Below are 27,564 nucleotides of genomic sequence, written 5' to 3' on the forward strand. Positions count from 1 at the left end.
CAGAGCCAACAGGAAAAGTCAAATCGACAGTGCGGCTTGTTAGTGGATTGAAGAATATTTGTTATAACAGGTATGTAAAGGTTAAGTTTCCAATGGATTGCTTTCTTCAAATACAATTCTCGGCAAAATTTGTAGTAAAAAAATCGCTTTCAACACATGAAAAAAAAAAAAACTGTATTATTTCTTTATTTTTTGGCTACAACCCTATGCTTTTTCAAAAATTTGTATTGACAATTTAAAAAAAAGATAGTGTACAGTTTTAAGAATTTCCTTTATTTCTATTACAACACGTTAAGGTGGTTGGTTTTCACCTACTTTGTATCTGTTTTTCCCCTTAAAAGACCCTGAAAGTTTCAACTTAATAACCTCAGCCGATCCTTCAATGTTGTTGATGTTCCTTTTTGACAAGCAGAGGGCACAGTGTGTGTTTGATTGTCATCGCTACCCCTCTCAACACCCTGATACAGTACCTTTTAGAGACCCAGGATCAAACATACCCTCTTTTCCCAATAAAAAACATTATATGTTAAGAACGGGTAACTTTTATAACTTACAACGCTTGCTACGGGGTCTGTCGGGGGCATTGTCAATGTCGGAGGCATAGTTATTTGACGTTTTGACTATTTTTAACAAAATGGCTATTTCAAAATTATGATCGAAGCTCTTAAAGCTAATCTTGGCTTTTGGCAGCCAGCCTAGAAGGTCTATCCATAACAGGTTGAGTGGTATTGTTTACTGGTTTTTAATATAATTTGCTAAATCATTTTTAGTTAAATTTGTATATAAGGCATTAAGTGAATATTCTCCAAATGCCTCTTTAAAGAAATATTACTATTTATTTTGATTCTAATTTCAAAAAATATATATGGGATGTATTTCGCTTTTTACTATGTCATTAATAATAATAATAAAAAATTCTCTAAAAGAAGTTTTTCAAAGAAAATTAAAGGCTATCTTAACTGTTATAAACCTGACCTGCCTCCTTCCCTAACTGTAAAAGTCTAAAACACATTTAGGTCATCACTTTTCTGGGGGTCTTTTGGATAATCCTTTGAGGAGGGGGCTTCTTTGTTCCAATTATATCCGTGTGGTTTCTATTAAAGCCTATTTTCACATCTAGGGTGTTAGTATTTTTTAATCCCTAGAGTGTTTTTTTAAATAAAAAAAGAGAATATTTTGGCCGAACGCTTGTGAGTTGAACATGTAGTCTATTGCAATGCTGGTGTCTAATAAGAGGTCTCCAGGGGAGGGGCGCAAGATAAATGATTGCACAAGTCCAAAAAACCAGGGATTGAGAGTGGTGGGCTAAATCTACTGTAGATTTCAGCTGTCCATATTGTCCCGCGTTCTTTTTTTTAGTCTGACGTAACTTTCTGGAATAAAATTTCACAGGTTTTTCTGTCTGAAAGGCTGTTGAAAAGCTATGTTTGCTGTTAAATTATTGAAGCTTACGTATATTGAAACCCATACGCCATAAAAAAGATGTTGCTAATTTATATTTACTGATCATATTTGATACATTCTAAATTTGTTAAATAGCTGTGGTTCTTGTATAGTCTACTAAGTATTATTTGCCCTTATTTAGGACACACTTTAATTCACCTAGCATATGTAGCCACCAATTTAAATCAGTCTTCCGCGTTTATTATAATTGTATTTTCTCATTCTATATCAGGAATTTACAATCTGACCAAAAAAAAAAAGAAAAAACTATTTCCATGTTGCTACCCACGCGAAGAAGGACAGCTTTTATTAAATGATGTATTTATTGACAAGCATATGTCTGAATGATTCTATGTTGCTAATTTACCTTGACTGATAACATTCTAGGTAAATTGTAAATCTTGAAGGATTTCTTTTCTATACACCATTAATCATTCCCATTTTCAGACGTTTTTTCTGCGAAACACTCGGGAAAGAAAGCTCTGGACACGTTCAGGAAAGTTCTGAAACAATCATTCAGGAGACACAGAAAGTTCTACCAGTTAAATATATAGGGAGGAAGTTATGATACCCGGCACTACCCAGCTTGCATGAAGATCAAGTAAGTAATTTTCTAGATTTCTAAACTGTAAATATTACATTATTTTTCCCTTGCTTGTTTGATTTTATTTATTTATATAATTTTATAATATTTATTTATTTATTTATACTCATATAACCTGCACACTTTCAAATTGGCTCTCTTTTTCCCATGCCATTTAGAATCGACATTCACATCAAGACATTAAAAAGTGAAGTTGCTAATGCTGGAGTTAACTGCGGAGGAGGGGGTAATTCCATCTAATTGGCAGATTCTGGGTGAAATATAAATATTGATATAATTAACATTTAACCATTGTGAGGAAGAAGTCAGGGGCACCTTCTTATTCCCTTTGTATTCGGATTTTTATATCTTTATACGTATTATAAATTATTTCTTTACTTTATTGTAAATTAATGAACTAGGTAATATGCTCAAATGAAAATCAAAATTGACCATCAAAACTAGTCTAGACTTGAGTCAAATTAAGTTGCATCTTAAGAAAAAATTAATTGTCTCTTCATATTTGAAATTAATTCTTCCTTCATATTTGTTTCTTAGTTATTTTTTCACTTAAATCTTTGGCTGGTTCTTGACTGTCTATTTCTGTGGCTGTACACCTGGTACGTAGGTGCATTGGGCCTAGTGTATAATACCAGGGGCTAGTGTTCGATTTTTGCTAGATTGCCTCCAAGGGAGCAATCATAATTTTTACATAATAAGAACAAGTGCTATTTTTCTGGTTTTACATATTCTTATATAATATTAATAATTACTGCAATATTAAGAAAATGTTTCTCGTATTTTTATCTGCAAAACATTGCTTTATGAGGTTTTTTAGAAAAAAAGAATAAAAAACAAAACGAAAATTCCAATGGGTTTCTCAAAATTTCGACATGGCTTGTTTAGTGTTGAATATTGTTTTAAATCGCAACAAAAAATTATCTGAAAGGTGACAATTTAAACTTCTGCTAATCATTTAACAAAGTATTTCCGTATTAATTTTTTTTTGTCTGATGTTACAGTATTGCAAACTCGAAAGGTAACTGCTCTCACTGTGTGGGTCAAAAAGTGTAACGAACTAATGAGTAAGTCAAGTTTGTTGAGACACAAAAAAAAGAAAATCTTGTGCTTTACAATAAAGTAAAGAAATAATTTATAATACGTATAAAGATATAAAAATCCGAATAAAAATATCACATTGATGCTTTTGAATCGATGAATTTTTGAATTTTTATTGTTATTTGGTCTAAGATAACAAAAAAGGTCAAATTAGGACAATTAACATAAAGGGCAAGTCGGCTCAAGTGTTAACATTTTATTTTACATGCCTATCCTTTGTAGGCTAGCTTTGTTCTAACTATTTATAATTCAAAAAGTTCAAAAACAAAATATCTTGTTCACGTTTAGAAAATTTCTGGTTGGATCCAAATAAACTTTAGCTTCGTCTCTTGTCAATTTCCCTTGTTTTTTTTTTTTTTTTTTATTTCGTCTATAAAATGAAGGAATAGATTCTGATAATGTAGCTGTGAGCAATTTTTCAATACGAAAAATAAAATGGTTTCATAAAGCTGAAGTCCTATTTGATTTGAAATGATGTATAACATGCTGTGATTTCAGTGATTTTGTTGCTCATTTTACTTGTGTTTTTTCTGCATTTAATCATTCTATCCAGTCCATGTTTTCTTCCTTATTGCATAATACTGTTCCTCGTGTTCTATCGGTGATACTGTTCTCGGTGATATCTATCGGGCTTTTAAGAATGTTAAGAAATCAAGTGCTCCTGACATGGATGGTCTGTGTTACAATCACTTCACCGTTAAGTGTCCATTGTTGTTAACACACATTCAGCTCCTATTCCAGATGTGTTTAGCCCAGTCGTTAGTTCCAGATAATGTTCTTTCGGGAATCGTAACATCAGTTTTGAAAAAGGGCAAGGACGCAGATTAGTGTTCCAGTTATCGACCAATTACAGTGTCCTGTTTCATGATCAAGCAGTTCGAGTATGTCGTATTGCCTTAAGTTTTGACTAAATATGATTTTTCTGAATTTCAAGGTGGGCTCAGAGCCGGTGTTGGTTGTTCTGAAGCCCATCATATACTTGGTCAGTTGCTCGTCTCTGCAAAAATGCAAAAAAAGGCCACGTTATTTTTTCTTGGTTGATATTTTGGGCGCTTTTGACAACGTTGCACATTCGCAAGTGCTTCACTACTTAGTTAAAGCAGGAATTAGTTCTTCCGTAGTAAAAGTTCTTCAGTATTGGTATTCCAATTCGTTGGTTCGGTTAAAATGGATGTCTGATATATCGGAGCCTATCTCAGTAAAGAAAGGAGTCAGGCAAGGTGGTGTGCTGTCTCCATATATTTTTAAAATTGTGCTTGCGGACTTTTTGCGAATGCTGTCTCCAACTGTGTTTTTAGAAAATGCTGCTGTTAGTCACATTGCCTATGCTGATGATGTTCTGCTAGCTAGTCATACTAGGTCAGGCCTCACAAAAAATCTAAATGTTCTGAATAGTGCTTTGAGTATGATTGGACTTTCTGTAAATGCTTCAAAATGCAAGTTTTTGTGTTTTAATACTTCTAACCCTGCTCCTTCTTTACGTGTGGGTAAAATGCTACTCAAGTGTGTCTCAAAGTTGAAATGGCTTGGGATTCTATGGACATTGTTAAGTTATTTATGTTGTGTGTTTCCTTATTATGTCCTTGTGGGTGATACTATTTTTTTTTTTTTTTTCGTTTTTTGCTCCGTATCTGTTTTTTATTGCGGGTTATAAATAAACTAACTAACTATATTATATCATTTCGTCACTACCACTGATTGCCAGCTGATAAAATGTCATATTTTAAGTTCTTTTTAATTCAGTATTTAAGTATCATTTCGTGATTTCAGGTTGTCTCAGTAACCAATGAAGGATTTCTGGAAATTCAAAGTGTCTCGAACTTGTTCAACATCCTCTATATTATCGGTTTTCAAGGTAAGTGGTTTTATGCGCGTACATTGTCTTTATTTTTTCAAGTCAAACAACTATACCTCTGGGGTCGAAATCCCCGGCCCTGTGAGTTAAGCCAAACTCGTTTTCTTGAATTCACCGTGGCCCCGGGGGTCGACACCAGGGCCAAGGTGAGTTCACATCACTAAAGGGGGAAGGGGCATAAGTAGGATTATGGGAAAACCACTTTCGGGCGCAAATCTGTTACCTTGAAAATTCCATTCTCCTAACAGAACTAATCAACCAGTGAAGATAGCAAAAAGCCTTGAATCCTCAAAAAGCTTCCAACCCCCCCCCCTCCCTTAGCCCTCAGGGCAAGGGTTGTAAATTATGTACTCGGGGCATATAAGGTTTTTATTGAAAGTGTGGAAAATTCAAAAGAGCTCATTCAATTAGAAATTGTAAGGGCTAGTCCCTTCTTTAATAGTTAAAAGTGATTGGAGAGCAACTAAGGCTCCTCTCACGCCCACTATTTTCCCAAACACGTCCAAGCAAAATTTTGAAAAATCCATTTTGTTCAAAGCAGTTGAAAGTTCTTAAAATTAGGTCTTTTAGGATGATAATTCCCTCAGAGTCCTCAGTACAAGGGTTGTAATTATGCCCTGGAGGCATATAAAGTTTATATAGAAAGCTGTTATAGAAATTTCAAAAAGGGCTCATTTGATTGGAAATTGAAATTGCCCTTTTTAATAGTTGAAAGTGAGTGGAGAGTAATTAACCCCACTCTTACGCCCACAATTTCCCCAAAAACATTCAACCAAAGTTTAGAGATAGCCATTTTGTTCAACGTAGATGAAAGTTCTGGAAATTATGTATTTAAGGATGACTAACCCCCTAGAGCCCCAAGGGCAAACTTTGTAAGTTCATCCCTGGGAGCATATAAGGTTTTTATAGATAGTTGTCGTAAAACTTCAAAAGGGGCTCATTCAATTCGAAATTAAGAGGGCTAGTGCCCTTTGTAGTAGTCGAAAGTGATTGGAGGGTAACTAACCCCCCTCTCACGCCCACCATTCCACCAAACACATCCAATCAAAATTTTCAGATAGCGATTTTGTTCAACTTAGTAGAAAGTTCTAGAAATTAGGTCTTTGAGAATGACCCCCCCCCCAGCACTCAGGGCAGGGGTTGTAAGTTATATCCTGGGAGCATATAAGATTTTTATTGAAAGTTTTGTCGTAGAAACTTCAAAAGGGCTCATTTGATTGGAAATTGAAAAGGCTAGGATCATTTTCAATAGTTGAAAGTGATTGGAGAGCGATTACCGTCCCTCTCACGCCCACCATTTCCCCAAACACATCCAATCAAAATTTTGACATAGCCATGTTGTTTAACGTAGATGAAAGGTCTGGAAATTCGGTCTTAGAGGATGACAACCACCCTAACAGACCTTAAGGTAAGGGTTGTAATTTATGCCCTGGGGGCATATAAGGTGTTTATAGAAAGCGTTGTCGTTTCAAAACGGACTCATTCGATTGGAAATCGAAAGGCCTAGTGCCCTTTTTAATAGTCGAAAGTGATTGGAAGGCTTGACATTTTTACAGTAAAGATCTATGTGGGTATAATGTATTATTTTTGTTGTTGTTGTTGTTTAGACCAGCGCACTTCATATCGAAGGAGTTGTCGTGGAAATTGAGACATTTCATTCCTCTAATGGTTTTAAGGATGTTCGATTTCTCACTAGTTCATGTTCTTTTTATATTGTGGAAGTGTATGGTCGATTACATTGGATCAGTCGACGAATTTGGTATCTTTGGGTTAAAACATGTTTGAGCTATTTTAAAACTTCTTTTAGGGTAAGTGGTTACCCTAATTTTTATCTCAATATTGCCGATTATAGTGGTGTGCTTGTCTGAGATGATGTTATGAACTTTGAATGTAGTTTTAAGTGTTTTAAAATTCGTAAGTTGTTAAAGAATGGTTGCTTTAGTGTTTGGCTGGAGATGACTGTTGAGATTATGAACAAACGAGGGAATGGATAAGCTAAGTGATGTGGTGATTGTTGTGAAATGTTTTATTTTGTGTTCTTTTCGGGCTAGTTGGGTGTTTGTTTCCATATTGGGCTTGGTTTTGTTCGAGGGTTTGTATAGGGAGATGAACATTTTTTTTGGGGGGGGGGGAGAAGCTTATGTATCGAAGATATAGGCAGGCTTCAGATAATCAAAATAGTGACCACAAAACAGAGGTTTTGCAGGTGGGGATCAGAGTCAAAATGAGATGTTTAATCTCGGGCTAGTTTAGGGCACGAAGTCGCGAAGTACGTATTTCATGATGGGTAGATATATCAGAGCTTGTTGATAAGCTGAGATGTACAAGAAATTTTAATAGGTACGTTTAGAGGACCCAATTGTGGCTCTTTTGCCCATTTTCGCTTGAATACCACTTCATTCAATCTCAAACTTTACATATATAAATATGTTATTTATATTTAAACTTATTATTATACAGGGAGTATTTAAAGAGATCCTAAGTGATTGAAAGTCAATCAACATAGCCCATAGAAATGTAGTTCGACAACCGTATCTTAAGTAAAAACGCAGTAATTACGTATTCCGCACTGTATTTAGTTTTTTCAATGCATATATTTAAGAGTTTGTAAGCTCATAGGTTGCAAATCTGAGGCTACCATTTTAATATAAAAGTACAGTAAAAGTGATTTGAGTGGATTTTTCAAAAAGAGTGTTTTATTGGGTTCTATCTGCTGGCCTGTTTTCTGTTAGATAACAAAAAGCTTACAAACTCCTTCGGCACTTGATGAGTCATTTTCTCTTGCTCTCATCCAACATAACGGAATACTTCTCGTAATGATAAAAATCCCCTCGTCCACACAATTTTAACAAAATTAAATTTATTGGTATTATTTTAAAAACACACTTGAAAATTGCTTGCAGTACCAGGAAATTATCTTACCAAAAAATGCCCAGTAGAAAATCCAAATGGGAAATATAGGAAAACAAATTTGACATTCTGAAAAATTGAAAAATGCTTCTTTTGTTCATATTACAACAAACACCTTGTTGAAAAGAGATTTACCACCCAATTGAAACCCTCACAGGAGAATGTCTTATACAAAAATAAAAAATGTCTTGAAAAATGTCAAAAAGACGAACTTTGGCTGTGCGGCTGTACAGCTTAAGTAAGCTCTGATAGTATTTTTTAGGGGAATTTTTTACCCGATTTATGATTTTCGTCTGTCTATATTTTACCAAAAGAAGTTTTAACCAAATAATGATAATGTTGATTTAGCAGCTGTTAGTGAAAGGAGGGAAAGGACTTGATTCTATATCTAGGTATTTTTAGCTAGCTCCCAGGTCCCCCTCACTTACTTTGAAGCGAGTATTATCTGGCCAGCCGACAGGGGTGTAGTGAAGTGGCTAGCTTTATTCATTGTTGCCTGGTTTTGTTAAAATTACCATTTTCTGTGCCAAAAAAAATTGGAAAAGATGTTCTTTTCTTCTATTTATCCAAAGTTTTGGCAAAAAGATCATTTTTAAGAATGACAAACATGTTATCAAAACAAATCTGCAAAGAATTTAAAAACTAGCCTATGGAATAAGTAATTTTGAAATCAAATAAGCTTCATAATTTTTCTACTCTGTATAATGTTTTGCAATACTATAAGCATATAAAACAGAAAATAATCATAAAAGCTATCGGTGAGCTAAGTAGATGGACGAATTCATTGGAAACTTCAATAGAAATCGCACTCAGAGATCTCTTTAATCACAGGCAGTGCAATAGCGCTGCCCAAATGAAGAGTCGCTTTAAGCGATCTCAACTCTTCTTCGAGCGCGGCCTATCTCTTTTTTAATAGTTCTAACTCTTCTTTAACTTCTTGACTCCGGATTCTTTTCCTTAGCCTGTACCATTGTGCGGCTTCCTTATTTCTTTCTTTTACACTTTTCTTACGTTCTTGGTGAATGTTTGAAGGTTCCTTTTCACCATTGCTTTTCTTAGGAGAGGTCTTCTTTCTTTTTTTGGGTCTTTTTACAGCGGCTTGGGGGCAACTTGTAGATCTCTCGACAGCGTTTTCTTCGCCTCTATATACATTGTTCTTTCCTCTATGTTGAGATTGACTGAATTCCTTATCCAATTCTAAATTATCACATAATATGTCAAGTACGTTTTCTTTTCTTGTAGCTGCTGTTTTTCCGCTCCCTAGCTGCCAATCTGTGTTAAAGTAAAAGCTTTCATAATCTCCATCTACAGCACTGAATATTTGATCCACGCTACCTATACTCATATTTGTCTTATCACTCTTGTTGCTTAATCAAACGCTGAAAATGAACTAATCAATCCGCTGGCCTGTTTTCTGCTTTTTGTTAGGCAGGCCCCGCCCACTTATGAATTTCTCTGGAATTTGATGAGTCATTTTGTGTTGGCTTTTATCCAAAATGACGGACAAAAGTTGTCCTGATATTTAGCTCTAGATATTTAATTACGTCATCTTGGTTTGTTTTCTGTCATGCTGGAATATTTTTTTTATTTACAAAAAATAAGATAGATTAGATTAAGTGGTCTTTCGCTTACCAGAGGTCCTGTTACCAAATAAAATATCTTATTTTGGTTTGAATCGTCTTTTGGGAAATTATGTGATTTATTGTGAAGTTAGACGGCTGTAAAAAAACATATTTTTTTTAGTGTATTACAACAAACTTCGAAGCGGGCTTATGTTACCCTATCAGTTGTAGTCTTGGAGTTTCTGGAAAAATGAGGTAGAGTTCAGTATTCGACGCTTTTTGCTATCTTCACTGGTAGATTAGTTATTTTAGGTTTTTAACCCGGCATTGGAGCAACCGAAATTTTTTTGGCACCAATATGTTCAGAAAAATTCACAGAAAATGAGAAAATGTTCAGAAAAATTAGTAACATCTAAAATCGGCCAAGTTCGGCTGTGCAGAAATACCCATAGTTTCAGGGAAAGGTGGTGAAAAAGGTTGGGGGGGGGGGGGGGGCTCGAATTTAAATTTCTTCAATATTTTGGATTGAAAGGTCGTTTCCTACTATATCAAGTCTGAGGGGACTGAAAATCACATCAGAACCGAAAAATTCCATCACTTAGTACCTTATTTCCACCCTAGATGAGGTCAAAAGGTGTAAAAATACGTAAAAGGTGTATTCTAATGATATAATCCGCCTATCCCGCCCATGATTATAACAGGAGTTACTGTTTGAAAAATTATGCAACATAGCCTTCTGCTGCTTTCCTTATGAGGCATAATACTGTGAATTTGCTTTATCTATATTACGTAATTAATTACGTAATTACGTAATAAAGGAATTTTAATAACTGGGATAAGTGAACATTATATAAAGTTTTAAATAAGAATTCAGTTTTTATGCTGTTCTTTGTTGTGGAAGACTAGTAATGGGAGTGCTTTATCTTATTTCTACAAGACAACTTTTTACAACTCCCTTTGTTGTGAAGTGGCTAAAAAAGTACATGGGATGCATTTCACTCTACAATATCATTGTCACCGTGTCCGCTGATTATGCTTAACAGAGTATATTAGCCTCCTAAAATTTTATTGACTGAAGTTTATTTGCCTCTACTTTGGATACCTAGCTAAATATTCTTTTTATTACAAAACATATTTATTCCCTAAATATTATGATGATACTCGATGACGAGTTTGATATGCCCTTTGATTGGCAGTTTTTGTCAATTCAAAGGTTCCATGATATCTATCGAGGCATTTGTCTGAGTGTGTTTACATATTATTGATTTAAATAACGGTTTTTTTCTTTGTCTCATGACATTCTGTTTGCAGGTAGAACTTATATGACTGATTAAAAACTGGCTACAATTTTACTTGGAGAATAGTCCAATGGAATATGATTTACTTGGATGATTGAAAGCTTCTTCCATAAAGGTGATTTATTTACATTTCAGAAAAATATGTAAAAAATACGCAAATATGCTGTTTTTAAAAATATGCTGTTTTTTTTCTATGCTTTTTTTTTTCAAGTATCACCGTTTGGTCTATTTTAGCCTATTTTCACATCTAGGGTGCAAGTATTTTTTCCCTACAGTCGTTTCTCAAACAAAAAAAATTTTTTTTTTTTGGGGGGGGGGGGTTATAGACAAAATATCGTTTTGGACGTGAGTGAATTGGCAAATTAAATGCAAAATATTTATTTTTATTTGCTTCCTAATTATTTTTTTTCCAAAATTATGTGGTCCGTCTTGAGTGTCTTTTCTGTTAGACTGTTGGCAATGAATCTACCACATAACTATCTATTTCTCAAAATGTTCGGTGAAAAGGAAGCTAATAAGTATAGAGCTATTTCTCACTCACCCCAAATTGATATAATGTAAATTGCAAAATTGTAGCTGTGCAATGGAAGTTATTCTTGTCTCTTATATAAAACAAAATACAGAACATTCACCTATTTCCATGAATTTGAGATCTTTTTTGTAACTTGAATTGTGTAAATCAATTGCTATTAGAGCTAGAATTTATGTGATGGACAACAGTTTAAATATATGTTCAACTTTTGTCTAACGTTGTATTTGTCACCATATGCTTAAGGATGGATCTAGCTCCTTCATACCGTCATGAGTCTTATTACTATAAAAGTCTTTACATATAGAGTCATCTAGCCTTTTCCGACAAAATTGAGAAAACTAATCACGAAAACCCAAATTAAGACATCAGCTGAATTATTTTTGATCTTTGGCCTTAACCGGGGAAGAAAAATGGCGAGCTACTTGCAATAAGGGCAAGTAGATCAAACTTTGAAACTTTGCCGCAACGCTGTGATTGGCTGCAATGAGCCCCAGGGAAAAAAAAAAAACAACAAATAATTATCAGTGATTTTTCTTTACTCATGTTGCTAGATTTCAAGATTTCTAACTTAAAGTTACGCTTAAGAACACGAGAACGTAACGTTGAATCTCAATATTGATTCCCTTCAGATATTCTAATTTTTAGAATCAAATTCTCACAATTTCTAAACATTAGTTTTTTAGTTGTGTTATTTTTATGTTGCGAAAAGAGAACATTTTTTTGGTATTGAAGTTATAAGAAAATACAAAACAATTCAGTTTTTATCCCTTTGTGTGTACTTAAAGTAAAGAGGGGGCTGGGGACTAAACCCTTTTTATTCTCACTACCACAATGGGGAAACAAGTGGTGTTGGGGTTTTATCATTATTGCATGTGGCTTTGGGTTTTTGGCAATTTCATAGTTCTGGTTGAAATTGATGTAGTTAATGCCTATCATACAGTTTGCTTAGCCAATTGTAAGTTAGGAGCGACTTGGCTAAATAGTAAGTGAAACTTATAAAACGGAATTTTGGTAACAATAAATACATTAAAAGAATTAAATTCTTATGCTGATTTCAAATATATAATATTCACTAAGTTTAGTGTTACCCTCAGAAGCTCCATCCCGCGTAATGGCGTCTATTACTTTTAATTATCTATATGGCATCCTGACATCATGTGACTGTCATGAATCACTGACTGTCACGGAAAGGTGGTATATTCTGTCATATTGCGGTTCCAAACTATGACTCTTCCCTAAATAGAACCATGTTGATTTTGATTCAAAATTCTGAGATAGTTTATCGATTAAATAGTATTGACATTCTAAACAACAATCGCCAAATTTTTCTTGACTGGAAAGATCGAGTTTTAACCTTAAAAAAATGGTATTAGGGACAAATGTTATGAGCCTGAGGAGATACCTGTTGCTAGGGAGCAGAGCTAAGTTCCCTTTTGCTTGGATCGAGCCATTCATGACTTACAGTTTGTTATCACGGTCGGTTTGATATCAGTTTTCAATCAGTTCGTACTCTGGACAGAAATATTTGACATATGTAAAGTTCAATACTGATTTATATTTATCAATTTTAAGTTAAGAAGTGTGAAAGCTACATATTTTCAGAGTAAAACCCCTTATCTTAGTAGTATTTAGCTATTGTAGTATTGTTCAGTAGTGTAATCACTTATTTTTGTAATTGAATGTTGGCGCCTGGCACTAAAAGCCAATTCTTTTACAGTTTGTTACCACGAACGGTTTGATGTCAGTTTTCAATAAGTTCGTGCTCTGAAAAAGCTATTCAGAGTAGCATAGTAGCTATGAAAAAGTAAAGAGTAGCGTAGTAGCGTAGTAAAAGCTATCGATCAAGTTTTGGATTAAGTATATAAGCGAAGTCGTTGGAATCTTCAATAGAATCGCACTCAGAGATCTCTTTAATTACGGCAGTGCTGCGCTGCCTAAGTGAAGAGTCTCTTTAAGAGATTTCAACTCTTGTTCGAACTCTGCACATCTCTTTCAATAATTCTAACTCAGCTTCAACATCTTGATTCTTCATTCTTTTCTTTAGCCTGTACCATCGAGCCGCCTCCTTATTTTTTTCTTTTACACTTTTCTTACATTCCTGTTGACTGTTTGAACGCTTTTTTTTGCCATTTCTTTTCGTAGGATAGATCTTCCTTCTTTCTTTGATTCTTGTCACAGTGACTTGGCGGCGATTTGCAGACCTCTCGGCAGGTTTTTCCTCGTTTTTATATACATTGTCCTTTGCTCTATCTTGAGATTGACTGAATTCCTTATCTAATCCTAATTTATCACATAATATGTGTAATAAGTTTCCTTTGCTTGCATCTACTGTTGTTCTGCTCACTAGCTGCCAATCTGTGTTAAAGCTGTCATAATATGCATCTACAGAACTGACTATTTGATCCACACTACTTAAATTCATACTTGTCTTATCACTCTTGTTGCTTAATCAAACGCTTCTGAAAATCAACTAAAATCTCCTGGTCTGTTTTCTGGTTTTTGTTAGGTGGGCCCGCCCTCGGAATTTGACGAGTCATTTCTGTTGGATTTTTTTTCCAAAATGATAGATAAAAGTCGTCCTGCTATTTAGCTCTAGATTTTTAAGTACGTCATCGTGGTCTGTTTTCTGTCATGGTGGAATAAACTTATTTAAAAACTTAGGGTACCAAATATCAATTAAGTTTATTTAAAAAACTTATTTAAAAACTTAGGGTACCAAATATCAATAGGCTACCGGTAAAAGAACCGTAGGCTTTATAGAAATATCTGCTTTGACGATGGGTAAGGTATTCGAACCCAGTTTGAGGTTGGCTAATGATATCCTATCAGAAGTAGTCTTGGAACTTCTGATGAAAATGAGGAAAAATTCAGGATTCGAGGCTTGTTGCTATCTTCACTGGTGGATTAGTTCTATTAGGAAAACGGAACTTACAAGGAAACAGATTTACGCCCAAAAGATGTTTTTCTATAATCCTACTTTTGCCCCTTCCCCCTTTAGTGATGAAATGATAAAAGCTTTTTGAGTTGCTGCAGTTGTCATGTTTGCACATCTTTTTTAGACTCGTTTTCCTCAACTCACCATCTTTTTTTCTTTAAATTGTTTTTCAACTGCATTTGTGAGCCATTTTAGGCCACTTCCGAATATTAAGCTATTTCCAAATTGTGACAGTATGTGTAATTTCGGTAACAGCTTAGTAATACAGCATTAAAATTCTCTCCTCCTGTATGCTCCCCCTTGCATAAATAAAACAACGTAAACGGTTGCTCAATTTAAAAATTTCTAACATGCCGTGACTTTTTTTGAATAATTCTGTCAAAAATCAGCAACTCTTCACAACTTTGGACCATTAGGTGGGGGTGACAGAGGTTGCGTCACGCTTGGAGACATTTTCTTAATATTTCAACCTTTCTGATTAAAATGGTCGTGACAGTATATTTTGTCACAATTTTATGGTTCTAAAATCGTACTGCAAGATTTTCACATTTCTAACTTAAATCATCTCTATTGGGCTTATAGGACCATTACAGATTTTTACACTTCTAACTTACGTCATCTCTATTTGGCTTCTTATTTGTAGGACCAGCATGAATGATTAAATCAACAATGACGCTTATTTTTGGATTGAAGAATTTTTAGTATAACTGGTTTTAAAATTATATGTTTTTATTTGACTTTTTTTTCAAATTCAGTTCATGGCAAAATAGCCTTAATAATAGCCTTCTACATTTTTGTAGTAAAGGAAATAGCTTTTAAAAATTCCGACTGCATGTTTCTTCTTTTTTTTTAGTGGCCGAAACTATGCTTTTCCCAAAATTTGTATTGGTGATTGAAAAAGCGGATAGTGTACTGTTTCTAGAATATACTTCAGTTTTCTAAATTCATTCTATTTTTTTAATTTCTATATTCCAGTATTTTTATATACCCAATTTTTTTTTACCCGCTTTTCATCTATTTGTTTATATCAATTTATTGAATGACAAATTCAGTCTTTTGCTAAACCTTGTTCCTGTAGCAATGCATGGAAATGTGTTGAGTTTCTGCAATGTATGTCTCCTGTTGGTTGCTGATCGTATATCTTACTGAGACCGGTTTTGGTTTCTCTACCTTTCTCTGCCAAAGTCCGTAAGTTTTATGTAAGATTCCTAAAATTTTATCCTTATGCAAAGTATGGTTAATGGATATTTTTTAATGATTAAGAATTATTTTTGACACGTGTCAAAAAAGGTGTTTCTTTTTCTAGAGTATTTTCAGAAATTCGCTTTTCTCTGCTCCATGGCTTATCTCTCTATTAAAAAGAATTTTCCTTCTAAGTCATGTATTCTATTGGGTGGTTAAATGTCTCGAATATTTCACGGAATAATTTATCAAGGTTCAAAAGAGTAGTTGCGATACATGTGCGAAACTTCAAATAGAACAAACAAAACAATATCTTACTCCATTTTATCTTATGATGATTTGTCCTTTCTTAGCTAGATGCTGATAGTTTGGCTGTGTTCGTTCTGATTCTTCATTTGAAATGCTTCTGACTTCAATTGGTTTTTTTAATTTAATTCTAGTTATTTTATTTTAGATTGCTTCACTATATTTGTGTTGTCCGTTATAATGCAAATTGATACAACTACATACCCTTTTGATCAGATTCATTTTTTACCAGACAAATTTGCTATGGAGGTAGACCAAGAACGTTAAAAAACTTCACTTGTCAACTTTCAGGTAAGGCCAACTTGCAGTCCTACTTAAATATTTTCTTCTTGCTCATCAAATATATATATAACTTCACCTATAATTTGAACCTCGATAGTAAGTTCAATTCATTTAATGAATACGTTTAACATGTTCAATGTTTTCCACAATTTTAGGGGTATATAACAAAATTTACAGAATGGTGACAAAATTTATATATAACAAAATTTACAGAATTTGTGGTAAAATTCATATGTGAGATATAAATTTAAAAAATTATGTATTCTCACTTTTCCAGTCCAAACCTGGTAAACTTTTTCATCTGAAATTAATCATTTGCATAAGTTTGGGTCATTCCCTGAAATGTCTTACAAAAAACTAAAATACTTTGAATCATACTATCCCTAACCTGTATATCGAAGGCGAACCTAACCTACCTATCGAAACTCACGTTATAAAGTATAGAATAGATTTTAGAATACAATAGAAGTATAGATTTTTATATTTCCCCAAATTCTATTCTTTCCCAATATTCCAGTCGTTCAACAAAAACTAATTATGGTATTGTCTATTTTGGTGATGTGATGACAATCTAGAGGCTATTGCTGATTCCTGATTATTTCTAAGATACAATTTCTGAATTAATTTTCCCGTTCATCACAAATAGTGAAGGTTTATATTATTTAACTAACTATGCACTTTTCTCTCGCCGGTTCCGAAAATATCAAGTGAACATCCAGAGCCAATCGAAAAGCAGGTGGTCCCCAAATTAGGCGGGAATAGGTCGTAATAATGGATTTAAAGTAAAATGGAACTTCTCAGAAGGATGATAAATTTGATCATCAAAAAATAATAAACTGCTGGAGTTATGCCAATAACACAGAAGTAAGACTAGATATTCTGCTTGCTATCTTGGATTGGGAATATAAGCTCCAATTACCTTATTTTGAAGATTTCTATATGCTGTGGTTTTGAGATACTTAGCTAAATCCCTCAAAAACGACGTCTATCTAACCCTAAAAATTTCTTGTATTTCAAAAAACTAGTTTCAGTCGATACTAAATGCGCTTTATCGATTGGTCGAACCCGAATTTCTATAGCTTATTTGGGTCTCGAAATAGAAAATGATTCCCCAAAATGCATCATGTCTCCTTTTTTTCTAAAATACATAAAAATTGGAATAATCAGTCGTTGATATTCAAATTCGATTTGTCTTATCTTGAAGACTAGATAACTTTCTTCAACAAACCACTGCTCGTCAACAATACTCCTAAAAATCCAAGTGCACTTTCAATTTTATCTCAAACTTTTCAGTCTCTTGTGAAACATAACTCCCTCTGGATAACTGCAGCCACTAGTTAAGACCGCAGCAACCTATTCTCCCTTCTCGCTATAGATTTTAGAAAACAGATGTTTTGAGTGTTTGTTCAGTTCAAGAACTTTTGAACAGTTTGAGCCTCTCTCCCACAGTTACCGAGACATAATTACCGTTTCTACCAAGAGATTGTAATCGAATCCATATCCAGGATAAACATCCACCTCCATATGGACATGATTCAAATTCAGCTAAAAATATTTGAAAGGACGAATACTAGATTCGAACCGAGATAAACCCGGTGTAGTTCAAGTGAGACTTCTTTTTATATAGCCTACTTTCAGAATCCGTAATAGTATCCTATCAAACAGTTCATGGTAACGAACTGTAAGTAAGGAGTGACCTGGCTCAGTAGTAACCGAAACTCTAAAAAACGAAATGTTGATACCAGTAGTTACATCAAAAGAATCAGATTTTTATGCTGATTTCAAATACGTAAGTTTCATCAGTCTTAGTGTTACCAATCAAAACTTACGCGCCTGAGACAATTTGCCTTATTTTTGAAAAAAGAGGGAAATAATCCTTAAAATTCATAGAACTTTAACAAAACTCACACCATCAGATTCAGCTCATCAGAGAACCCTACTATAGAAATTTCAAACTCCTGCAAAAATTGTGTAATTTTGTATTTTTTGCCAGAAGAAAAATCACGGATGTGTGTTTTTTTTTTCAGGGGTAATCATATCGATTCAGTAGTCCTATAATATCGTGAGAGGGCTCATTCGAACGGAAATTAAAAGTTCTAGTGTCCTTTAAAGTGACCCAAAAGAGTGGAGGGCAACTTGGCCCCCTCCCATGCTCATTTTTTTCCGAAGTCACTCAATCACAATTTTTAGATTGCCATTTTGTTCAGCATAGTCGAAAACCTTATTAATATGTCTTTGAGAATGGCTTAATCCATCACAGTTTCCGGGGGGAAGGGCTGCAATTTATGAACTTTGCATATTGTTTACATGGAGTACTGGTAATACGGGAGTTATACAGACGTTTTCAGGAGGGTTTTTTTTCGGGGGGGGGGGGGGGGTGGAGGAGTGGTTTACGGGGGAGGATCTTTTCATGGAGGATGTTTCCTTGGGGGAAGGGACATTCCCACGAAGGGGGCACCGGATTTCCCAGCATTATTTAAAAAACGATAAGAAATTAAATAAAAAAAACAAGATTTTTTCAACTGAAAGTAAGGAGCGACATTACAACTTAAAACAAACATAAATTATTACGTATATGAGGGGGGGTCGCCCCCGAGTCAATACCTCGCTCTTTACGCTTAAGTTTTTTTTTAGTACTTTCAAAAGAGCTATCTATTTTAATTAACCGGCCTTTGTGATTCAGGGGTTTGTGATTCGAACAAAATTCGAACTTTAGCGTAAAGGGCTAGGAATTGACTAGGGGTTGACCTCCCTTATATACGTAATAAAAACATACGAATATAAAAGTTCATTACGTAAGTTAATTCGTAAGTTATGTCAGAGCAAAACTCTGAGAAAGCCATTTAGCCAAAAAAAGTAAAATTAATATGCAAATTTTGTTCTATTTATTTATGTACGGTGAGCCAAAATCAAAGCTGCATTAATTCAAAAACGTTTAGAAATTAAATAAAAAAACAAGTTTTTTTTTACTGAAAGTAAGGAGCCGCATTAAAACTTAAAACGAACAGAAATTATTCCGTATATGAAAGGGCCTGTTCTCTCCTCAACGCCTCGTTCTTTACGCTAAAGTTTGACTCTGTCTCACAACTTTTGTTTTTTAAAACAATAAAAAACTTTAGCGTAAAGAGCGAGGCGTTGAGCAGGGGACAGCCCCTTTCATATACGTGTGATTATTATGAAAGGGGGACAGCCCCTTTCATAATAATCACATACTACATTTTAGTAACCGAGAAAATGGTTTTTGAAACATGTGAAGGAAAAATCCGACTGCATATTTATTCTTCTTTTGGGGCCACAGCTCTATGCTTTTTCTAAAATTTGTATTGGCGATTTGAAAATAAAAATGTCCTATAGTTTTCTAAATTATTTCTGTATTATTTTTCTAAATTATATCTGTATTATTTTTCCATTTTTTTTTTTAATCCAATATTAATTTTTTTTCAGCTTTGTATCTGTTTGTATCTTATACCTAGCTTTGTATCTGTTTGTCTTTGTATCTTGTATCTGTTTGTCTTTGTATCTTATACCTAACTTTTTCCTTTTTCAATGCATGGAAATAAGTTGAGTGCTGGGCTGTCTTCCAATTTTGTATCACTCCTTATCTTTCTTAAACTTTCACTTGTTTAATCTGAATATCAATTATTTCTTATAATTTGGCATATTAATTTTTTTGGAAAAAATGCTCAACTCTGTGTTTAGAATTCTATTTCTGTGAGTTTAATGTTGTATTTCTATTGGTTATATATAGCATGTAGCCAATCGAATATCTAAACTGTTCATGATATTGAACGATGAGTAATGAATGACGTCATATTAATGATAGTATATGCCAAAGGCATATACTATCCATGCGTCAATGAATGAATGCATCGAAGAATATACTATATACTATAATGCGTCAATGAATGAACAACTTGAGCGGTAGGGCGTTTATTATACAAGTACCCAGAAACGAAACTAAGGTTTGGTTAGTGTCTAGGGGTAAATTGAAACGGGGATCCCATTGACGAGAAGAAAAAAGCGGGAATTTGTTTGAATGGTCACTGAAATATTAAAGGACTCATTTACCTTGAAAGAGTTTTTAAAGTTATGTGCACCCGTTTCTCCCTTATGCCTGACTTTGGTGGTCTCCAAAGAACTTGCCTTATCGGTATCCCGTAAATAAATTTAAATAGCTAGAATAAGTGAATATTTAGTTAATATTGTAAATAAAAAATTGTATAATAAATACGAGCGGTAAATATAGGATTATATGAGTTGAATTCTTGGAAATCTTCTTTTCGTCAAAGCCAAAAGACGAGAACATAACGCCAGACTTGGAAATCGTTTTCTTTGTTTTAGTTTGTGAAATCAAATCCCCAAAATTTTTGAATGTCACTTTATTTAGTCAATTATTTTTATGTAGTTCAAAAATAGAATATTTTGCAATATTAAGTTAGAATTAAATATATAACAAATAACAACTGGACGATTCGTTTTTATGCTATTATATAAATACTTAAAGGGAGGAGGGAGAAATGAACACCTTTCATTCTCACTCTTAATGTGAAGATAAATTACTATTGATTTTTGAATCACAAATGCAAGAATCTTTAGGTTTGGGGAAATTCCATAACAGCGCTTTGTACTGCTGTTACCTCTTGATAGAAGTTAACCTGAGTTTTAACCTGAAAAATTGATTTTAGGAATAAAAGTTCAAAGCATGAGGAGAAAACTGTTGCCAGGGAGCCAAGCTCTCAATGTCTGAGCAAGCCAAAAGGATACTGATATCACTTTTAGATTGATCTTTAATATAGAGGGATCTAAATCATCCTTATAGTGTTCTTCTTATTTACAGAGCCAGCAGGAATGACCAAATCAATGACGAGGCTTTTTAGCGGATTGAAGAATATTTATTATTACAGGTATGTAAATATTACGTTTCCAATGACCAAATAAAATTTTTGGCTTTTTTCAAATAAAATTTTTGGCAAACTTGGTAGTTATGAAATTCGCTTTTAAAACATGTAAAAATGAAAGTCCTGCCGCATTATTTCTTTCTTTTGTGGCTACAACCCTGTTCTTTTTCAAACAAATGTATTGACAATTTAAAAAATAGATGGAAGCACAAACTCTTTCATGTGTAAGCGAAGGTCTAAATCCAATACTGTAATGCTAATTCTACATTCATGTCTTAGTGATGATTAGGCTACTATTAATAGTGCAAATTATAGTTTTAGAAATTTTATAATGAATTTTTGTTTTTTGTTTTTGACTCAGTTTGATTTTTCGTTGCCTCTTTCTGAATATTTTTTTTATATGACTGAATGTGGGGCTTAATTCTTTTTTTGTACTTTATTCTTACTTTGTTTATTTATATCGTAGTTATCTGAGACCTGACTACAAAGGCCAATTAATTGATATGAGTCAATTAGGACAAGAAAAATAGAGTATTTTCAACATATTTCTTTTTCTATTAATATTCAGAAAAATTTCACTAGACAATCTTAAAAAAGGTTGTTTTTCCTTTTTTTTGTAACTAGAAGTGTCAGCATTCGAAGGAATTATATTTTTTTAAGATGTTGTTTGGGAATATCTCATGAGTTGCTGTCAGACATAATAGCTGTAATTTACAAAGTGATCTTGTTTGCTTATATATTATTTGAAAAAAATTATCTTTCCAGTCTTTTTCTTTCAAACTCAATTATATTTTATTGTAATCAGATTCTATTTCTTTTCAACCTCTGAAAAAGAACGAAGTACTTTCATTTAAATATAGTTCAACTGACACTTTATAATTCATGAGGTGGAGTTGCTCAGACCGAAGTGCAGACTCTTTTTAAGGATCACGGAAGTACTAAAGGGCATATCTAGCTTGAAAGTTTTGTAAAGTTAATTGCAGACTCGTTTTAAGGATCACGGAAGTACTAAAGGGCATATCTAGCTTGAAAGTTTTGTAAAGTTAATTGCAGACTCGTTTTAAGGATCACGGAAGTACTAAAGGGCATATCTAGCTTGAAAGTTTTGTAAAGTTAATTGCAGACTCGTTTTAAGGATCACGGAAGTAATAAAGGGCATATCTAGCTTGAAAGTTTTGTAAAGTTAATTGCAGACTCGTTTTAAGGATCACGGAAGTACTAAAGGGCATATCTAGCTTGAAAGTTTTGTAAAGTTAATTGCACCCGTTGGTCTCCCTTATGGCTGAAATATGCTGGTCTCGAAAGAATTGGCCTTGTCGATATTTCGTATTTAGTAAAGGAATTTTAATAGCTAGAATAAGTGAATGTTAAATCAATGTTGTAAATAAGAATTCTGTTCTCTAATGCTGTTCTGTTCGCTAAGAATGTTGTTGTCTCTTATATAAGAATAATAATGGGAGTGCTTTATCTTATGTCTACAAGAAACATGATGTTATCCAGTTCTGCTACCGACTCTCAATGACGAAGAATACTCAGCTCACTCTGATATCTTAACCCTATTATAGCAAAAATAATTTACATTACCTTACCAATTACATTACCAATTATGGCATTACCAATTAACATTACCAATTATGCCGAGGGACATTTTCGGGGGTGAACTTTCCAGGGAAAACTTTACACTGAGTGGGTCTGAGAGAATTTCTCTGCGAAATTCTTTTTATTTGTCTTACCTTCTCTTTGCCACCTCAAATTCGCATTTGAAGATGTTCTGGGGGAATTATCTGGGGGCTATTTTTAGCGTGTTTGGATTTCCAGAAAAAAATTCACTGAAGAGGGGATTTCCGTAGTGATCGGGAAAACGATTAGAAATTAAAGTCTTTTTCAAATGAAAGTACTCTAAGGAGAACTTTTCAGGTTGAATCGTCTGCAAGAAATTTTACGGAGGAGGGGAATTTTAAATTCCCATGAAACATTTTTGGATTCCCTATGCACTACAAATGGCCAAGGAGGAACTATTGATTTAGTTTTGTCTATTTTTATAAAGCTTTTCTAGAGATTACTTTTGGATTTTAAAATGTTATAAAACGAGTATTTAAAGTTATTTTTTCTGTGTGCAAATTTTTGGTATGTTATTTTCCTGCAGTTTCGCGATTAATGTTTCAACGTAAGAAGGGATGTTTGCTATCATCTTACGGTATAGCTTTTATCCATTTACTGAATTACATTTTTGAAATTTACTTCTCATTACTTTTAGATTGAAAAAACTGTGGAAGGGCATGAAAACATATGAAAAAAAGAAAACTTTCTGATTTCTAAGCAAGTTTAGTTCATTCTCGAAGATAAAGTCTAATTAGTATCTAGTTAGTCTGATTCTAATTAAAAATAAATAAATAGTCTAAGGAGTATCATAAGACGATACCAATAGTTAGTATGAATACTTTCAGTGTAAGCTACAGCAGTAGACTTGTGGCAAAGCTGCACTGTTGTAACTCAAGAGCAAAAGCATTTCTTGTAAGTGTCTTGGACTTTTTTTTCCACCTCCTGCGTACAGGGTTGCCACTTTGTTGTGAGACTCTGAATTCAGTCGCGTTTTGGCATTCGACGCAGACCTGTTCATGTTTTTCTGCTTTCAAACTGTAATTCTGCAAAATCTTACGTCTAAGAAAGCTTTGATTCCAATTCATCTTCTGTTTTGGGCCATTTTTCGTTCTTTGATTTTATTTATTTTATTTATTTTTTTCCGACGAAAGCTCGGAAGCTCTAGCTCGTCATGTATGAAACTGAATAAAAACCGGCATTTCCCTTGTGTATCTGTAAGACGATATAAAAGTTTTTGTTGAAGATAGCTCGATAAGCTCAATAGCTCGATAAGTGATATGTCTTCTTTCACAGGAATTGGGCCCAAAAATTTAATTATAACTACCTCTACCCCCATCCATTTTAACTTGATTCCCCAGCCATGAGACAAATACAGAGCCCACTTACCACAATGTAAAATTTGTCAGTTTTTACTGGAACCCACTGACTATGTAATATTTATAATGAAAAATACTCCCTTGCCTTTAGGCTTTAGGTACCCGCTGTAAAAAGTCGTTTGACTTTTATCAGATTAGTGATTGGTTAGGAGTCACGAACACTTACGAATTGTATAAGGTAAAATTATCGGAGCGCTATATTTGAATGTAAAAATAAAATATTTGATCAAGGGCTTGAAACGAGAATTTTAGAAACTACCAATAGTTATTGACAGTTTCAAATAACAGCAATTTTATCCTAATAACAGAAGACAAAACTTATTGACAGCTCTGGCTTGTATATGGTGCTTTAATTTTATGTTGTATGCTAGTAGTAAATAGCAAATAATAATGTTTTACTAGTGAACATATTATTTTGCTATTGAACATAGTTAACACTAGTAATAGGTGAAGCATGGGCGCTCTGAAAAACTTTGGAGGATTTGCTAGATGTTTTCCAGAGAAATTGTCTGCGAATTGTTTCGGATACCCGACTGACTGACCGTATTTCAGACAGTAAGCTGCACGCAAAATGTTGTTCAATCCCGCTTTCTAGGGCTATAATGAGAAAAAGGTTTATATGGCTGGGGCACGTTCTACAGATGAAAGATGACAGATTGCCAAAGATTGTCCTTTTTGGCCAACCGTCTGGGTTAAACGAAAAGCAGGTCATCCCCGATGGGAGTGGGAGGATGTCGTAAGGTAAGATTTAAGGGAAATAGTAACTTCTCGGGAGGGTGTAAAGAGAGAGCCTTTGAATAGATTATGGTAAAAGCAAAAGTGGGACATGAACAATTTATGAATCATGGTTGAAATATGCAGCATGGAACTCAAGATTGATTAAAAAATATAGTACAACCGATCCAGAAATCGCAGTTTTCAAACTGTGTGAAAAAAAGAAAATTGCAGGCACCCATGATTTAGAATTCTTATTTGATTTGTTTGTATTTCTTTAGGCTTGTCTCGTATTAGGCTACCTTCATCGCCTTTTTCGTTATTTCGCAAGGGAAATTTTGTTTTTTCCCATTTTCTCCAATTTATGCCCCGCCATTTCGTTCCTTTTTGCAGACAGGTTTTGAATTAAATTAAATAAAAAATATCTCAGCTTTTAATGTACAAGTGTGACTGCGGTATAAATCGGTCATTAAAATGGCGTTCTAATTTCCGGAAAAAGGTATTTACTACCATTAGTTGGCACTCTTTCGATTTATAAAATATTCATTTTATGAAATAATTTTATTTTCAAAAATTTGTGTTAAAAATGTGTTAAAATGTAAAAATGTGTTAAAAATCCTTGTTTGTTCATTTCTGAACACTGAAAGCCCAGCACAGCTACAACTTAATGTTTTTATCAATGATAAATTATAGCGCTATTATCTGGCAAACAAATTTCTACATAAAATAAATTCAAGTCTGGGCCTGTGGCTTCAACGGGGGAGGGGGGTTGTAGGAGAGAACATTAAGACTGCCCTCTGAATGTTTTTACATAATGCATCATGGGTCACATGAAATAATATTGAAAGTTATGTAGCCAGCGACGACGTCGAAGAAGGGAAGATCAGTAGAAATTAGGCGGATTTCAGATTGGCTATGTATGCATTTTATACTAGTTTACTTAAAATCCATAAGGACGTAAACTTGATTCTGATTGGTGGGCTATTTTTGGGTGACCAATCATAGGCCGCTTTTCATTCTTCCGTCAACCAGCATACAATACGGGAAGACATGTGAAACAACTGTTCATCATATATTGATGATTCACTAGTGTAGGGGCAATTTTGACCGATTTTTGCTCCATAAATGTTGGCTCAAAAAGAGCACCGCATTGGAATCTACTGTAAATTGAATTTACCACACATTTACAAATTTGCACTACAAACATTAACCTGTAAATCAAAAGCACAGTCATCAAAATACCAAAAAGGCTACGCAAAGACCTGACGCTCACTTAAATTGTAGATTCCTTAATCTGATTGTTCAAGTTTTAGTGCAGTGTTTTTTGTCTACTATTAACATTTTCCTCTTTCTTACCGTAGAGCTTCATTACCATTCAACTTTTGTTTAATTCACAGGTTTAAATTAAATTATTGTTGTTGTTATAATTAATTTATCATTCTACAGTTGAAATTTTTGGAATCGCTTGAAGTAGATAAAAGGTAGATTCTTTGGAGGTTGGAATAAATATATCCGGCGCATCTCTGTGCATCTTTCAGGGCATCAGAAAGCCATCATAGAACTGTTCACATCTGTGAAGTTTGCTTAAGAGATAACGTTTAAAAAGTTCAAAAGACGTAGAAGCATAATATTTTCCTTCAAGTTCTTTCAGTTCCTTCAATATTTTCCTTCAAGTTCTGACTTAGGATTGACCTCTGAATCTCCTAGTCTCTCCTCTAATTTCCTCTGAATCCCTTCTGGTGTGAAAACAGGCTATGGCTGTTTTAAAGTTTCAAAATATATTTATACCTCTTTACGGTGTTGGGAGTGTCAAGGTCTGGGCACAGAACTTCCACCTGTGAAAAAAGTAAAAAATATGCACATTATGCTGTGCCGCACAGCAGCAATGGACAAAATCCCTTGCAAAGCTCGTATCCGTAGCCATAAATTGGATAGTCCAAGCGTTAGTGTAGTGTTCTCTGTATTTTTATTAACATTTTTCGGTTTCTCGCCGTACTCCGTCATTCCTTTTCAATTTTTGTTAATCTGACGGGTAAGAAACGAATTATTACTATTATTAGTATTCTATTCAGGCTTTCCAACCATGGTGATTCCAATGGTGTAGTTTTTGTTTCGATTCGACGCTATTTTATAGGGGTTTTCGCAAGTTGTTACAGTGTTCAAGCACTGTAACCCCCCTGGATGCCACCTTTGTTTTAGGCTATTCTTCGAAATTCCCATAAATTTATTTTCGAAACAATATTCTGCTCTCAAGACTAATTGAGTTAATAGACCCCGAAACAGCTATAAATAGCATTTTACTAGGTTGCAGCTACCGCTGCACTCATGATTATAATTCATTCACTCTTCTCTTACAATAGCTATTTTTGGAATTTAAGTTGACATAGTTAAACAGAAATATAAAAAAGTGTATTATTTGTAGATTCTTCGTAATCTGTTTGAGAAGGATGAACAAGGGCTTACACAGAAAAGAAACTCTTCTTGGCGCCCTGGCACCCTTGACACGGCCAAATTTAGTTCCTTAGACTGATTTAAGTATACGAATGGTACCCCGGCCATGTTCCCGGATAGAATGGGATTCTTCTCTGTAACCATATACGTCACAATCAGCTGTTAAATAAGGATGTTCGTGATATGTTGAATCAGTTGATACGTCACAATCAGTTGTTAAAGAAGCATGTTTGTGATGTGAATTCGGAGACAAGTCGTCTTATTCACCAGCTGTTCTTGATACTGTGAAGAGATAAGCTCAGTAGCCATATTTCACCACTCTCTTCTACTTAGGGACTTACATATTTATATCTTAAATAGTGTAATTCCTTAAAAGGTTGTTTCTCCTTCCTCCATATAAGTTTTCCTAATTTTATGCAAATTTGCTGATTAGTTTAAAGGTGTATTCTGTTTGTTTTTTTTTTCAGCAAGCGTAATAAATGGAAACTAAGGGATTTTAGTCTTTTCTGCTAGCTG

At 34.1% G+C, this 27,564-nt stretch overlaps 1 long non-coding RNA gene across 2 annotated transcripts; it reads left to right on the forward strand.

Moving 5' to 3' along the window:
* On the forward strand, window positions 1-27,334 carry LOC148952742 (uncharacterized). 2 transcript variants are annotated; one of them, XR_016141606.1, is made up of 7 exons: window positions 1-70; window positions 1,891-2,044; window positions 4,916-5,000; window positions 10,784-10,885; window positions 15,874-16,016; window positions 20,845-20,911; window positions 27,020-27,334. It is a non-coding gene; the product is annotated as an uncharacterized LOC148952742 (long non-coding RNA). The 2 variants fall into 2 exon arrangements; XR_016141607.1 differs by lacking the exons at window positions 20,845-20,911; window positions 27,020-27,334 and adding an exon at window positions 20,693-20,836.
* Window positions 27,335-27,564: the final 230 nt, after the last annotated feature.

The sequence above is a fragment of the Artemia sp. Qi Xiang Cuo genome, chromosome 4, assembly GCF_049724085.1.
Source record: "Artemia sp. Qi Xiang Cuo chromosome 4, ASM4972408v1, whole genome shotgun sequence".
NCBI lineage: Eukaryota > Metazoa > Arthropoda > Branchiopoda > Anostraca > Artemiidae > Artemia > Artemia sp. Qi Xiang Cuo.